Here is a 9,171-nt window from a genome sequence, read left to right on the forward strand (position 1 = left end):
AATAGAGGTCAACTCTGCTTTGAAACCGGAAGTCATTTTTATCACTCTGTACTTCCTCTCACTCTCCCTACTTCTATTGTTCAATTCTGCTGCTTTTGCTCCTGTACTAGCTTAGTGTCTATTCTCCTTCCTGTAATTGCAATTCTCTCGTCTGTCACCTTAGTTTCATGTTTCTTTTTTTTTTTAAGATTTTATTTTTAAGTAGTCTATAAACCGAATGCGGGGCTTGAGCTCACAACTCCGAGGTCAAGACTCTCATGCTTTGCCAGCTAAGCCAACGAGGTGCCCCTTAGTTTCATGATTAAACGAATGCAGTATTTATCACCAGTTTTTACCACAGCTTGGCTATTCCTGAATTCTTTATTTTCTTTTTTCTTTTTTTCTTTTTAAAATTTTTTTAACGTTTATTTTTTTTTTTTGAGAGACAGAGCCTGAGTGGGGGAGGGGCAGAGAGCGAGGGAGACACAGAATCTGAAGCAGGCTCCGGGCTCCGAGCTGTCCGCCCAGAGCCCGACGCAGGGCGCAAACTCAGATCGTGAGATCATGACCTGAGCCGAAGTCGGACACCCAGCCGACTGAGCCACCCAGGCGCTCCTTAAATTCTTTATTTTGATTCATCTTATTTGAAGTAATTTTCCAGCAAGTGCTTTTTTCAAGAAGGATTTATGAGTGCCATGTCTGTTGCCTTTGTTAACAGTTGAGGCTATCTGGAGGAATCTTTATAGGAATGAGAGCATCTGGCTTGGTAAGGTTCTTTCCCCCAAGGTTGACAGATACTTATCCATTGCTTTCATATTGACTATTATACATAACATCCCATTTCTCTTGATAAACAGGATTCCCTTGAGAAGAAATTTTCTTTTGTTATGTTTATAAATATTTTTCCATTTGCTGTGCTCTCCGTTTTAGAAACAGAGTTAGCCCTTTGCTGAATTGTCTTCTCTGTCTTCTATGTCTTTCATTGTTTTAATATTTTTATCTTTTTCTTCTCTGAATTCCTTGGAAATAGCTCAAGGCTTCTCCACAAGTGTGCATTTAACTTTCGTGTTCAAGTCCTTCTTAAGAATACATGAGGGGATATTTTAACGTATGCCTTCATAAAGCAATAGAGAGAATCAATTGATAAGAACTGATGCCACACTAAAGAATGAACTGTATCCAGCTAAAATATATATGAATGTCTCCTTATGTGAGAATAATTCATAGAGGAAAATTCACTTACAATAAATACATTAAAAACAAGGACATGGCTGAAATTTAAAATTATGAAGATAGGTTTGTCTCTGCTTTATGATCTGTTAATTCTTTTTTAATTTTCTTTTTTTATTTTAGAGAGAGATAGTGAGCATGAGCAGGGGAAAGGGGCAGAGTGAGCAAGAGATCATCTTAAGCAGGCTCCAAGCCCAGTGCAGAGCCCGACTCTGAACTCAGTCTCCCAACCTGATCATGACCCGAGCCAAAATCAAGAGTCAGAAACTCAACTGACTGAGTCATCCAGGTGCCCCTGATTTATTTGTTAATTCTTAAAATATCGACTCTTGCAGTTTAGGGCATCATTTCTTAACAAAATTGTGTGGTTGCTTGTTATAACATCCTTTCCTTCACATTTGCCTTTAATGAAATGATCATAAAGAGAACCATTTATAGAAAAACGTGAAGGAGCTTCGTCAGTTCTTCTAAAACTGTGTGAAGTTTTTTTTTTTTTAACTTTGCAATCAATTCCTATTGAATTTTGCATGATACTGCTGGATGCTGTAAGAGACAGACCAATCTAGACATTGATGTGAAATATGCTTGCGTTAATGTTTGGGTGGAGGAAATTTTTCCACAACTTGAGTTTTGCAAATGTTTTTTACTTTCCATTTCCCTATACAACATGTAATTCTATGGAACTAATTAATAAATTCATGATTCAGACACTGATTAAAGACAGTAAGAAAGACTTAGGAAAGATTTTCAAAGGAAAGAGTTCAAGAAGGACTACTTCAATGAGGGTGTGGCAGGAGGGGAGAGAGGTGGAACTCAACATACAAGGACAAGTGGAGATTGATAGCCAAGGGGCAGGGTGGGGGCAGTGGGTAGAAAATTGTCAACACTGGGGACATCTGGGTGGCTCAGTGAGCTGAGCATCCAACTTCTGATTTCAGCTCAGGTTTTGATCTCAGGGTTAGTGAGATTGAGCCCCGTGTCAGGCTCTGCATTGACAGTGTGGAACCTGCTTGGGATTCTCTCACTCCCTCTCTGCCCCTTCCCCACTCATGCTGTCTCTGTCTCTGTCTCTCTGTCTCTCTCTCTTTCTCAATATAAATAAATAAACTTAAAAAAGAAAAGAAGAGAAAAGAAAAGAAAGAAAAGAAGAAAAGAAAAGAAAAGAAAAGAAAAGAAAAGAAAAGAAAAAAACTATCAAGAGGAAACATTGAGGCTGGGGATTCTTGCATGACCAATTCAACAGGACTGTTGATAAGATACCCAGGGTGGGTGGTAGTGAAGAATTTCATCAGAAAAAGGGTGACCACCACATATCAAGGGTAGGGGATTTTCGTTAACAGACTCAGCAGGATTCTTCCTATGACTGGACTAAACCAGAACAAGGACAGAACCCAATGTCAAGGCCTAGTCAAAAAAAGGGCTCAGTTTGATCAAGGAGAGTCTTTGTCAGTGGGCAGAAAAACTTTGTCCCAGTCCTGGCCAAGGCTTTCTCCTTTTCTCATGTTCACAGTTGTACATTGCCCTTTGAACAACTTTGTCTGTATCAAAGTCTCATGTTGGACTCATCCTTTCTTGAAATAAGGGCTAGGAACCAATTTCAGCCTTCTGAACCTCCCCAACCGCAATTACTGTGGCTTCCTCTATTTGCTGGTTTACAAATCCACATCATGTCAGATTCTCCAAAGGGGTCGCTTCTTCCAGGGCAAAAGTGCCCTTTCAGTTCTCCCCGCAAAATGTCCCTTTCTCCATGCTGCCGTGGAGTGTGGAGTTTTATAAACCTCTCCGGATTTAGGTAGGAAAAGACTCCTTTCAGGCTGATGGCTAACAGGAAGACACCCCCATTTTTCAAAATTCCTTTTCCTGTGGTTGTTTCCTGACTGACTCCCTCTATCAGATATCCCCCTGAAGCAGCTGGAATCAACACTTCTCTGCATACTGGCTTGCTGGGGATTTTCTTTTTAACTCTTTCATGTCCAGGTATGTGTGGTTAGCTTTGGGCCAATTGTAATGGGCTAAAATTGCAGGATACAAAGAGCCTAACTTACAATCAGCTTACCTTTCAGCAAAGGGAAGTATAACGGCTCGATTACAAATGACTCCTTCTTGCAGAAAATGTATATATCATGGCCAGGACGGCGTAACACGAGCTGTTCTTTGGTTTATGATTTCCATTCTCAGAGCATATTTAGTTATGTCGTATGCAAGATGAAGATTCTCCCAAGGCATAACAAGACAATGGATCAATGAAGTCTTTGTATACATTTAGACATCGATTAAAATTTGGGTTCTGTCATTTACCAGCTTTGGGAATATGGCAAGGTATTTAACCTCTTTGCACCCCAGTTACCCCATCTCTAAAGTGGAGTGACAGTGCCTCCTTTACGAGACCTCTGAGAGATCAGGAGTTCACATGTAAAGGACTTAGCACCTCTGCTGTTAGCAGACTCTGGATAATTGGTAACTATTCTGAACACCAACTTCCGTGTCACAGGTAAAAACCATTTTTTTCTATAAAGATAAAAGCCCTAAAATCATAGCTAGAATTTTCATAATCCAAGAGTGCAGAAGAGCTGCTGAGCCCCTGCGCCATGTACAGTTGTTTTGAGGACGGACTGTAGACCCGTTTATTTCCTCCGAAAGGGGGTGCAATCCACGAACCGACCTGAAGCAACAACAACTCCTTGAATTTAGTCCATTTGGGGCCTCATGTGTCTCATCCACTGGATCCCTCCTTGAAGCCTATGGACGCATACTTAAAAGAGATTAACATCTCACCTTAAGGGGCCCATGACAACCAGCTAACAAATAACCCAATGAATCTTCGATCAGTACCCGGCACACCCTCCCACTCGACCAAACATGAAAACTGAAAACAGAAAAAGGATTTTCCCCGCAAGAATTCCTATTAGATATACTGCCTTGACCTGCACCTTAACAGTTCAAATCATGGAACTCAGAATCTTTTATGGTTACTGGGAAAATTCATAGTTTATCATATTTTGTCGGCTGGAGAGGAAGAAAAGACTTGGCCAGGTTCCTGGGGGAAAGATAGCCTGTCATATTTGCTGAGATTTATTTATGAAAAAGCACTCAGGATGATACTTTGTGCAACACGCTCCCTCCTGCTCGGAGCACCATTAGCTCAAAGCAAATAGGAGAGACTCCCAAGCTGCCCAGGGCTGAAGGTAAAGGAAGGGACTAAAGTAAGCAGAGCGGGGACACTCTCAACTGGCATCATTTAAAGCTCTTGATTATTTAAACTTCTGCAGAATAATGATTGCATATTTGAAAGTAATACATCTGTTCCTTTCCCTCCCCGCCCCCATGTGGTTTTCTAATCCCGAGGTAATTACGTTTTGACAAAAATTTATTGGGACATCTGTTTTTTCCCTTAGATCCGCAGGTCACTGTGTGACTAACAGCAGCCCAGCGGAGAGCTGCCTTGGAAAAACCGAGCACAATGGCTGGCGAGATCCAGGGCGCGCCGGGGCGGTGGGTGTCAGTTAGAGGCAGAAAGGACGGTCCCCTGGTGCCACCGGGCCCACACTTCGTGTGCTGCCTGGCTTGGTGCTCAGCATGAGACTCCGGCCTGTGAGGGTAAAGGGATCAATGATCTGGGGGGGAGGGGAGGGAGGAGGGCTGGCTGGTAACAGGCTGGCAGTGTGCATCAAGATTCATGCATTTTCTAGGTTGGCATCCAATATAAAAATAATTCATGGAGGGAAGAAGATGGAGAGGCAATGCACAGGCCATATGTTTGGAGCCCCTGCCCATAATGGCTGGCTGTGGTTACCAGCGTCTGGTGCCACCAACTAGATTAAATTATGGTACCCTACGGAGGCACAGAAATCAGAACGATTTCTCCGACTTCCAGCATTTGATAAATCATAGGATAACCGAGGAAGTGTACCTGTGCACCAAACCCCTCTTTCAATGTTTTAAAAAGCACGACGTGGCTTCAGTCCGCTGTTTTTTGGCGGATTAACTGCCAGAACTTGCTAACGTCAATTTTCTCACAAACCTCGGCTCCCATAGGAAATGCCTGTATCAGAATTCCACAGGGACGGCCTTTTCTCCACGTTTTTCCACCTTCAAGCTCTCATAAGGAAGTTTGTTTTCCTGAGGTGTCCAACCCAATATCTTGACCTGATGTTTAAAAAAGAGTCTAAGTGACTTGCCTCTGTGCCAAATGAAACTTTGGAACATCGTGAGATGTTTCTGCCATTAAGAACTTCATTAGGAATTTCAGTAACCAAATAAAGCTCCATTTCCCTTTTCCTCTAGTTTATTGATTAAAAAAATAAAAGGAATCCTAACCGAAGTATTTCACTTTCACATAGACACAACCCTCAACTACTTTCTTTTTTCCGGAGAGTATCAAAATGCCATTACAATGATTACATATAAATATCCACTCCCCCAAATCAAGTTTAAGAAAGCAAAATGCCTCTGCTGTAATAGAACATCTCCTCCACGAATGGATAAAAGGCATGCTATGTCCTGCATTCCCTTACGAAGTGCTGAGCAGGAACAAGTTCCCAATTTTCGGATGGAAACGTTGAGACGGAGGGGCAAGGAACTAAATGTCATTAAGAAATGTCCCTGTGACACTCTTCATGGGGTTCAGGCTCTGGATCTCAGGTCTAGGCTGCATTCTTTTGATTGCCAAAGCGTCCGACGACGAGTAGCCATTCAGCGGATTCCGCAGAATCCTGGCTTCCCATGTGGTAACATGTAGTCTGTGGGGAGGGAAAAATAAAGAGTTTTTCTTTAGAATAGATTGGGAAATACCGAGTTTAAAAGGCTTAAACAGGGGTCCCTGACCGGCTCAGTCAGTGGAGCATGTGACTTTTGATCTCAACGTTGTGAATTGGAGCCCCAAATTGGGGGTAGAGCTTACTTAAAATCTTAAAAACAATGAAATCCTTAAACAGGTTCTCTGAGGCTGGGCATCTTTAATTTTCTGTGAATAATGGAGCTCAAAGACAGAAAAAAAAAACCATGAGATGGATCTTAGCTCAGGTTGCCATAACAGGACACTGTAGGGTGGGAGGGGGCTTAAACGGCAGAAATGTATTTCTCATAGCCCTGGAGGTTAGAAGTGCAACATAATTGGATTTTGGTGACAGCTCTCTTCCTAGCTTGCAGATGGCTGCCTTCACTGCTGTGTCCTCAAATCAGGGAGAGAGAGGCTCTGGTGTCCCTTTCTCCTCTTTTCAGGGAACTAATGCCATTATGGGGTCCATCGTCACGATCTCATAAAACCCCAGTTGCCTCCCAATGGCCTCATCTCCTCACACCATCCCATTGGGGGTTAGGGCTTCAACATATGACTTCGGGGGTGGGGGAACATACTCAGTCCTCTTTTTGATTGCAGAATAATGAGCTCTAAGAGATGCTAAATTAGACGATTCATGATACAAAATAAATATCCTAATTATATCACAGAACAGGGCACAGAGAAGTTACTCAATTATTTTTGGAATGAACTCATTCACTCTTTTCATATTTATTTCTGCGCCAGAATGTGGAAAATTAATCATGGCAGGAGCGCTAACCATGGTCAAGAAACTACAGAGCACAGGGGTGTGTGTGTGTGTGTGTGTGCGTGTGTGCGTGTGTGTGTGTGTGTGTACTGGGGTGGAGACTAAGCTGAGGCAGGAGGCTCCAATTCTCTCTTGTCTGCCACTCCTCTAAGTAAGGCTTCATTTGAACGAAAATTATTAGCTTCCTATGAATTAAACTTCCTAAATACCATCGTTCTACTCTTCTATTATTTCACCTAATTTTTTTTATTCTTTATTTTCCTCATCCTAATTTTCTCACTTCTTTTCTATGTGTTTCTTGTGTTATGGTATTGCAATTGCCTGGCTTGTTCAAAAATATAGACACAAAACCTATTTGACTGTAGTGGGGGGGTTTTGGTGTGTGTGTGTGTGTGTGTGTGTGTGTGTGTTGGGGGCTTTGGGAGGGGTTTGTTTTGGTTTTGGTTTTAGGTTTTGTTTTGTTTTTTTGTTTTGTTTTGTTTTGTTTTTGCCTTACTTCTCCAAAGCAGAGAAATCACGTTCAACATATAGGACAAGAAGAAAGTTCCAGGATGATAAATTTCAACTACTGTGGGTGAGGTCTTGTAGAAATGTTTGGAGGGAAAATGGGCTTGGGCTTTTCCCTTAAAAACAAAACCAAAATCTTTATTAATGTGGTTTCCCGGAATCCATGATACTCCTCATGCTGTTTCCCAATGCTCTTCCCTTTCAGCCCTTCCCAACAAATCCTAGCCATTCTCCCAGAAGCAACTGAAAACAGCCTCTCCCATAAGCCTTCCCCGGGTTCCCTGGAGGAACCAGTCTCTCCCTCTCTCGTGCTCACCGCAGCCCTTCATCTTCTACTCTGTGTGCCTCCCTCTCATCATCCACAACATGAGAAGAAGAATATCACCGGTGCATCATGGTAAATCTCGTACATTACAGTCTCCCGTGCTAGATTTGCACTTCCCTGTTCCTTCACACGCAGAATGGTGTCAGGAACGTGGCAGGTGGCTAACAAAGGATTGTTTCCGTGGACGCCCCCAGCAGAGCACCGCGCTGGGAATTAGGAAAGCGTGGTTGGAGCCCTGCCTCAGCCTCTCACTCGCTGCTTGACATCGGAAAGCTCACTCCACCTCCCTGGACCTCGTGGGCTCATTCTGGAGACGGAGCAGCTGCGTTGGGCGATCCCCACCTCCGCTTGTACCCTGACGCGGCGCAGCCTTCGGAGACTGAACCGAACAGTCAGTCCTGCCCCATCGGAAAACGGCCGGTAGCCCAGAGCGAACAGTTGGTGCACAGATCCCACACCGACGTTCGCGTAAAATACAGTACAAGAAAATCTCTCACCCCCAGATGAAAATAATTTGGTCTGCCCCCGAACCTATTTTCCCGTCACCGATGTGTTTGCAATCACCGTTTCAATTTTCCCCTCCTAGACGTCGGGGAGGCATCTTTCAAGAAAAACACAACGTGCGCCCAGACCCAGCAGCAGCCTGCTTGGAAGCACTTCGATGTGCTCATTAGAGCACGGGGGCTGCGTGTGTCTGAGCTACCTCCGTGCACAGAGAGCGGCAGCTGGATGGACGGCCTGCCGAGGGTGAGCAGAGGGCCCTCTGCCAAACGCTGTTCCTTTAATTCACCTAAACGCTGACCTTGAAAAATTGCCCTTTATGGGATGTGATGAGGTGTGAATTCAATCTCCATCCTCACTTGGGTCTTGTCATTTTCTGCGCTGTGATTGCCCGTTGTGCCACACCACAGCAACTGGCCCGGCAGAGGGTCGGTGAGATTGACAAGGTCCTCTGGGGAAGGCTGACATCAAAAGACCCTGCAAACTCATTTCAGTCATGGGCCTCTCTCTCGCCATTATGATTTTTTTTTTTTTTTCCTGGCTGTGATCACACCAGGTTGGTACTGATTCAGCGACATCACCCGTGCGGCTTAACTATACCCTCTCTGATGGTTGAGCAAAAGCTCATCTGAGATGAGGCTTTGGAAGGTTCTCTCCTCCTTCCCTTTCCCCCTTAAATCCTCCAGCTCATGACCCAAAGCAACTCACTGCAAACTTATCCTGAATGTTCCAAGAGGGTGAGAGAGGAGAGCATGCGTTCTGCAATTTTTCTTGTGCTCCAAGAATCAAATGCAGTCAATTTAACTTCATCAGACCGCTGACAACAGGCGCTGATACAGAGGATGGAAGAGATCAGCCAAAATCCTACAGTTTCTATCAGTATTAAAGCCAGATGTTACACTGGCTGTTCGAATTTGATAAAACCCACCACTGATAAAGGCTTCTCCCTGGATCGGTGGGTCCCAGGGCCCATTCATCAGCACAATGGTTCATGTGGCAGTACCCCAGGCTAGTGGGTAACATTTACTGCAGCACCAGGGTTTCTGTGAAGGCGAGACTGGTCCTCCTTTGTCTGCGGGCTTC

General features: G+C 44.0%; 1 long non-coding RNA gene across 1 annotated transcript; it reads right to left on the minus strand.

Annotated features, from left to right (window-relative positions):
* Positions 1-5,476: 5,476 nt before the first annotated feature.
* LOC125921908 (uncharacterized) lies at positions 5,477-9,171 on the minus strand. Its single transcript, XR_007457588.1, has 2 exons — positions 9,017-9,171; positions 5,477-5,948 (listed from the first exon to the last, which is right to left on the minus strand). It is a non-coding gene; the product is annotated as an uncharacterized LOC125921908 (long non-coding RNA).

Source organism: Panthera uncia, chromosome D4 (assembly GCF_023721935.1).
Source record: "Panthera uncia isolate 11264 chromosome D4, Puncia_PCG_1.0, whole genome shotgun sequence".
Taxonomy (NCBI): Eukaryota; Metazoa; Chordata; class Mammalia; order Carnivora; family Felidae; genus Panthera; species Panthera uncia.